Raw genomic sequence first — 7089 nt, 5'->3', positions numbered from 1 at the left:
CACACTGAGCTAATTTTCATCTTTTTAGTAGAGATGGAGTTTCACTGTGTTAGCCAGGCTGGTCTCGAACTCCTGACCTCAAGTGATCCACTTGCCTCAGCCTCCCAAAGTGCTGGGATTACAGGCATGAGCCACCACACCCAGCCAACTGTATGATTTTTAAGGCCTCTTGCTGGAGGATCTGCCTTTGAGCTTCGGCAGGTTTCTCCCCATCTTTTCCTACTGTCCCTACTTGGATGGCCTCTTGAGAAAGTCAGGAGGGTTTTTTGAGTTGCTTAGGGCCCTAAAAGAAGAGTGCTAGGGCTGAGGAATCACAGATTAATGGCATTCTTGAGCTGGAAAGACCACAGGATCTGGCCAGCCCTGAATCCTTCATGTACAGATGAGGTAACTGAGGCCTGTGAGAAACAGGACCCCACCCCTGCCACCCATGGTCACCTAGCAAGTCAATGGTGAGGCCAGGCCTAGAACCTCTCAAGACTTTTCCTTTCTTTCTGTGTGCTCTTTCGTCAGAGTAAAACTCTGGGTCCTCTCATGTGCTGCTGGGGAGCTATAAATTGGCATAGCCATTTAGGAGGGCGATTTTGCAGTGTCTATTAAACATTCAAAATGTGTCAAACATCTGTCGCCCCACAATTTCCATTCTGTGAATTCACTGTATAAAAATATTTTTATAAGTTTTTTTAAGACAAGTTCAAATATGTTTGCTATAACATTGTGATAGTGGTGAAAAATTAGAAGCATCCTCAATGACCTTTAACATGGATTAATTAAGTGGATGTGTGGTACGTTCACACTATGGAAGACTGTAGCTTTTAAAAAAAGAATAGGGCCAGGTACTGTGGCTTACGCCTGTAATCCTAACACTTTGGGAGACTGAGGCAGGTGGATCACCTGAGGTCAGGAATTCAAGACCAACCTGGCCAACACAGCAAGACTCCATCTCTACTAAAAATACAAAAATTAACCGGGCATGGTGGCTTATGCCTGTAATCCGAGCTACTCCGGAGGCTGAGGCAGAAGAATCGCTTGAACCCAGGAGGCAGAGGCTACAGTGAGCTGAGATCACATCACTGCACTCCAGCCTGGGAGACAGAGCGAGACTCTGTCTCAAAAAAAAAAAAAAAAAAAAAAAAAAAAAAGGGCTGGGTGCAGTGGCTCACACCTGTAGTCCTAGCACTTCGGGAAGCCAAGGCAGGCAGATTGCTTGAGCCCAGAAGTTCAAGACCAGCCTGGGCAATATGCAAAACCCTGTCTCTGCATAAAATATAAAACTTAACCAGGCACGGTGGCATGTGCCTGCAGTCACAGCAACGTGGGAGGCTAAGATGGGAGGATCACCTGAGCCTGGGTGTTCAGGGATACAGTGATTTGTGATTGTGCCACTGCACTCCAGCCTGGATAACACAATGAGACCCTGTCTCTGAATGAATGAATGAATAAATAAATAAATAAATGTAATAAAGAAAAAAGTAAAATATTAGCAAGACCTGTTTATGTAGTGTGATGCCATTTGGAGGAATTATTTTTCATTTGTCTATCTGGGACAAAGTCTGGATAGAAGCCGGACTGTTCACAGTGATCTCAAGGGGTAGGATCAATAGGGGGCCTTACCGCTTCTACTTTTATTTAGAAATGTTCGCTTTTTTGAAAAACAAAGAAGTATCTATATTACTTTTGCAATTAAAAAAAAAAAAAAAGTGACTGGGCGCGGTGGCTCATGCCTGTAATCCCAGCACTTTGGGAGGCCAAGGCGGGCAGATCACTTGAGATTAGGAGTTTGAGACCAACCTGGCCAACATGACAAAACCCTGTCTCTACTAAAAATACAAAAATTAGCCAGATGTGGTGGCGTATGGCTGTAATCCCAGCTACTCCGGAGGCTGAGGCATGAGAATCACTTGAACCCAGGAGGTGGAGGTTGCAGTGAGCTTAGATTGTGCCACTGCACTCCAGCCTGGGCAACAGAGTGAGTCTGTGTCTCAAAAAGCCCTAATATAGAGTAGGGATCAGCACGCTACAGCCCATGGACCAAATCCTGCTCACAGCTTATTTTAGTATGTTCAAGAATAGAGTTATAAAAAAATACGCAGAATATGCAACAGAGTCCATATGTGGTCCACAATGCCTAAAACATTTACTTTCTGGCCCATTACAGAAGAAATTCACCAATCTCTGCTCTAGAGGAAAGGGCAAGGGTGGTTGTGAATAGTAATTTAGAGCCTGAACTCTTTCTTGCTGTAACTGGGAGGGTCTGTACTTCCTTTCCCCATACCCCATTTCCTCTTCCTGCAGGAGTTAAGCATGACATTGACCTGCCCAACAAGAAGATCTGCATTGAATCTGAGCACAGCGTGGACACTCTGCTTGCAACCCTGAAGAAAACAGGAAAGACTGTTTCCTACCTTGGCCTCGAGTAGTAGGGACCTGGTCCCCAGAGCCCGCAGGATGGACCAAAGGGAGCAGGTGGGTAAGGCCCCAGCACTTGCTGAACAAACCTACTGCTCACATCTCTCATCAGAGCTAACACCTTGGCCTTTGAGAGCTTGAGTGGAGCAGAAGAGCCCCCTGGGTTCTTTTCAATCCACTGTCTACCTTCTTTGAAGTGGTTACAAATATTTTATTATTGTCTAATGCAAATCACAAGTTCAGGGAATTCTTACAGCCCCTGTGAGTGGACAGAGCACTGTAAAGTCTCCCAGAGGCCTCTTTCGGACTTGGGGATTGCAGTTCATGGATAGCAGGGTTTAAGGTTACAGTCTATGACCCTAAGCAGTGCATTTTGGCTCCTTTGTTTGTTCGTTTGTTTGAGACAGTGTTTCACAGTGTGGCCCAGGCTGGAGGGTAGTAACTCTTCATAGGTGTGATCATAGTGCACTATAGCCTTTAACTCCTGGGCTCAAGTGATCCTCCTGCCTCAGCCTTCTAAGTAGCTGGAGCTGTAGGCACATATCACCACACATGGCTCTGGCTTTGATAAACAGACTGTCTCATCAGAGTTGACACTTATGCCTTGGGCCTTATTCTCCTGTGCCCTGACCAAGTGAGTTAATTCAGACTGTGCCGCCCTCTCTACTTGAAACTGTTGTCAGCTTCCTGAGCATGCCCTTTGTCCAGACTGGTACAAAAACAATAGCATGTTTGAGCTAGATGTTCCCTTCACTTTTATGTAATCCAGTGAGGCAGTAAGGGGCACTGTGCCAGCAGTCTTCACTCTGGAACCAGGCAGACCTTACTCATTGATCCAGCCAGTCTCAGCTGGGCACTTCTGGCTGCCACTGCCCATGTAGCACATTTGACTCGTGAATTACAATGATTGCCACATCTCTGATGTGGTTTGGTGCCCTGACTGTGACTGAGAAAAATGAGGCCAAGAGAGGGGAAGTAATTCAACCAAAGTCCACCGAGGTGAGTGGCAGAGGCAGGAAGAAAGTCAGATATCCTGAATCGGAGTTCTGTAACTATTACTGGTGGCATTGTCCCTGTGAATGGGCCCACGGAGACCCCACAGACAGAGGCCAGCCACAACTGACTGGTAGGTCCTCTTTGAGGATAGCCTCCTTCCCAAAGGCGTACATTTGGAACCTGAGCCATGGTAGTGTTCTGTGTATGTGGTAACATCACATGCAAGTCACAAGATGTCAGATGCATCTGTTTTCGTCATGCACTTTCCATCCATAGATAGAACGCATATTCAGGAATGAGCCCAGGATGAATAACGAGGAATCTGGGATTCTGATTCCAACTCTGTCCTCATTTCACGCTGACTTTGGGGACTTTTTACATTACAGAGATTTGGTCTTCCCATCGGTAAAATGGGGCTAAAACCTCCAACCTGCTTTTCTGCCTTGTGGGGACTGGTGTGCAATCTCTCCACATATGAAGGCTTATCCTCTAGGGAAGTAAAACATCAGCTGTTTCCAGCATGTTGAAGAACAGTATTTCTTACATCATTCCTCCACCCCTAGGGTTTCATAGGGAGGGTGAGTGGATGGGGCTCTGGACCCTCCATAGCTCCCAAACAGCCCTGTGTCGTATTGGGCTTCCTGTAAGATTGTATTTTATGAAAATGCTCTGTAACAGGAAGGAATGGAGGGAGAGAAGGAAAAAAAAAAAGCTCTTCCTGAACTAGCTATATACATGGGGGAGCCCTGATGCACACATCTTGGATTAGAAACTCTAGGCCTGGGCGTATGAATTTTTTTAACTAAAAAAGTAGTATCTGTTGGATGTAAACCATGTGTAGCTTAATGTGTTTTTCTCATAGAAAACATGTTTTCTCATGTTATTTTATTGAGATGAAATTCACAAGACATAATAATTAACTATTTTAACCCATTTATGCTGAATATTGCAAAGTTTTTTATGTGAAAAATCAAACCTTGGTGATGACCTTGAGCAGTAGGATATAAATAACTCCCACAAGCTTAGCATTCCAATAATGGAACACTAGCCATAAATGGGCTAAAGTCTATCATTTAGTGGCATTTGTTGCATTCACAATGTTGTACGACCACCACCTCTCTCTAGTTTCAAAACTTATTCATCATCTCAGAAACACACCCTGTATCCATTAAGAAGTCACTCCCCACTACCCATTTCTCCATCCCCTGGCAGCCACTAATTTGCTTTCTACTACTCTGGATTTGCCTACCCTGGACAGGTCATATAAAAGGAATTACATCATATGTGACCTTTTTGTGTCTGCCTTTTTCCATGTAGTATAATGTTTTCAAGATTCATTCAAGTCATAGCACGTGTCTGTAAATCATTCCTTCCTATGGCTTAGTAATTTTCATGGTACTTTTTATTTATTTTAGATTTTTTATGATAGGAAGTTTCAAACATATGTAAGTAGAGTGATAGAATGAATCCCCAAGTACCCGTCACCCAGATCCAACAATTAGTGTTTATTTCACCAAGGCCTGTTATTTTTTGATAAAAGCACTCTGTGACAAGAAGGAATGAAGGGAGAGAAGGAAAAAAAGTCTTCTGGAGCTATCTATATCCATGTGGGGGAGCCCTAATGCACACATCTTGAATTAGAAACTCCACTGTCCTCATTGTTTCATCTGGGTGACAAAACACCCAGATTATTTTGAAGCAAATTCCAGACATCATGCCCACTCTCTCCTGCCCAGATTGTTTGGAAGCAACTTCTAGACATCATACAGTCTTATCTGTATGTATTTCAGTAACCATGTATTGTATGGAAAGGCTCCTGGAAATTCAGATGCACAGTACTCAGTAAGAATCACCCAAATAAGCCAGCTTTAGTCCACGTGCTCAGGCAACATGTCTTTGAAGTCTGCTTTGAGGCTCCTCAGTGACCCACTTGAAGCCAGGCTTAGGAACCTCAAAGATAGAGTGTTTATTGGTTTTGAAGTCACCTTAATCATCTGACTCTTGGCAGATTTATTTGCTCATGATTTTGTTCATTGCCTTTCCAACATAAACTGTAACAGGATAGGGAGTGCTGTTGACTGAGTATCCTGGCAGCCCTGGAAATTCCCCAGAAGAGGGCTTTGGCAGTGATTGACTTGGCAAGGTTAATGCGTTCCAGCCAACCTGAGTATAACAGGTTCATGGGAGTATAACGGACTTCATGGGAGCAGTGTGCAGGGCTGGACATTGGGGATCTAGTCCTGCCCCTGCATCTGCACCCTGGGTTTTCCACCTCACCCATGCCTCTTTGTGCATTTCTTGCCTTTGCAATATCGCTATGTCCACAGCAGATGGCGCCTTCGTTCCACCTAACTTTCCATCTTTCCTAGGATGCTGATCCTCCCCCGGCTTCCAGACAGACCTGGGACTTGGCAGTTATGCTGGGCAGTGGTGTTCCTGTGGAGACCCTCAGTTGTCCTATTCCTTCCTAGCTTCCCTGCAATAAAATCAAGCTGCTTTTGTTGGAGATGTCTTGCCTGGTCTTGGTGTTGCTTGCTCACATGTAGGTGGTTAACGCTTACTCGGGTTGGAGTTTTGAGAGTTCCCACCTGGGAGTCAGACCCCTGTAGATTCTGATTCTTTGCTGTGTGATCTTTAGCAAATCACTTCCCCTCTCTGGGCCTCATTTTTTCCTCACCTATAAAGTAGAGGCGTTGACCCAGAACAGTGATCCCCTTTCTTTTCACAAGTTTCGTAGATTTCATATTTTGAAAAACTTTTGTCTATCAAGTGAATTGCACAAAAGGTTATCAAATGTTAAGGCAAGTGGAATAGTGGGAAGAGGCTGTGGAGACAAATTGCCTGGGATAGAGTTCAAGCTCCAGTACCTCCCAGCTGGGCCACTTAGCCTCTCAGTGTCCACAGACATAAAATGTGATGATAGCATCTACTGCAAATGGTGGCTGTGGGGATTAAATGAAGTGATACATGTAAATCAATTAGAGCAGTGATTGCTGGTTAAAAATCATTCAGAAAATATTAGTGATTCATTTTTGGCTTTTTTGTTTGTTTTGAGATGGGGTTTCCCTCTGTCACCCAGGCTGGAGTGCAGTGGTGCAATCAGGGCTCACTGCAGCTTTGACCTCCCGGGCTCAAGCAATACTCCCACTCTTGCCTCCCAAGTAGCTGGGACTACAGGCACATGTCATCATGCCCAGTTCACCTTTTTTTTTTTTAGTTTTTTTCTAGAAATGGGGTCTTGCTATGTTGCCCAGGTTGATCTTGAACTCCTGAGTTCAAGCAGTCCTCCTGCCTTGGCCTCCCAAAGTGGCCTTGAATGCCTGACCTCAGGTGATGCACCCGCCTCAGCCTCCCGTAGTGCTGGGATTACGGGTATGAACCACTGCACCTGGCTGCCACTCATTTTTAAAATATTTCGTTAGTCAAAAATCTGTCACAATGGCAATTTGAATTCCAGTCAGGCTGAGTCAGGTTGAAGCTAGTCAGGTTGGAGTGCAGTGGCATGATCATAGCTTACTGTAACCTCTAACTTCTGGGGTCAAGCAATCCTCCTGCTACAGCCTCCTGAGTAGATCTTATATACTCTTAAAAATTATTGAGGATCTTGGCCGGGTGCAGTGGCTCACACCTGTAATCCTAGCACTTTGGGAGACTGAGGCGGGTGGATCACTTGAGGTCAAGAGT

General features: G+C 44.9%; 1 long non-coding RNA gene across 1 annotated transcript in view; it reads left to right on the top strand.

Moving 5' to 3' along the window:
* Window positions 1–5911, top strand: part of LOC105504256 — a 9277-nt gene extending 3366 nt beyond the window's left edge. Inside the window, exons 2-3 of the long non-coding RNA XR_001000585.1 lie at window positions 2296–2466; window positions 5775–5911. This is a non-coding gene — a long non-coding RNA (uncharacterized LOC105504256). The remainder of the gene's footprint in view (window positions 1–2295; window positions 2467–5774) is intronic.
* The last annotated feature ends 1178 nt before the right edge of the window (window positions 5912–7089 follow it).

Source organism: Colobus angolensis, unplaced genomic scaffold (assembly GCF_000951035.1).
Source record: "Colobus angolensis palliatus isolate OR3802 unplaced genomic scaffold, Cang.pa_1.0 Scaffold90, whole genome shotgun sequence".
Classification (NCBI taxonomy): domain Eukaryota; kingdom Metazoa; phylum Chordata; class Mammalia; order Primates; family Cercopithecidae; genus Colobus; species Colobus angolensis.
Note: the sequence above shows the minus strand (reverse complement) of the source record. Positions and strands in the feature narration are given on the sequence as shown.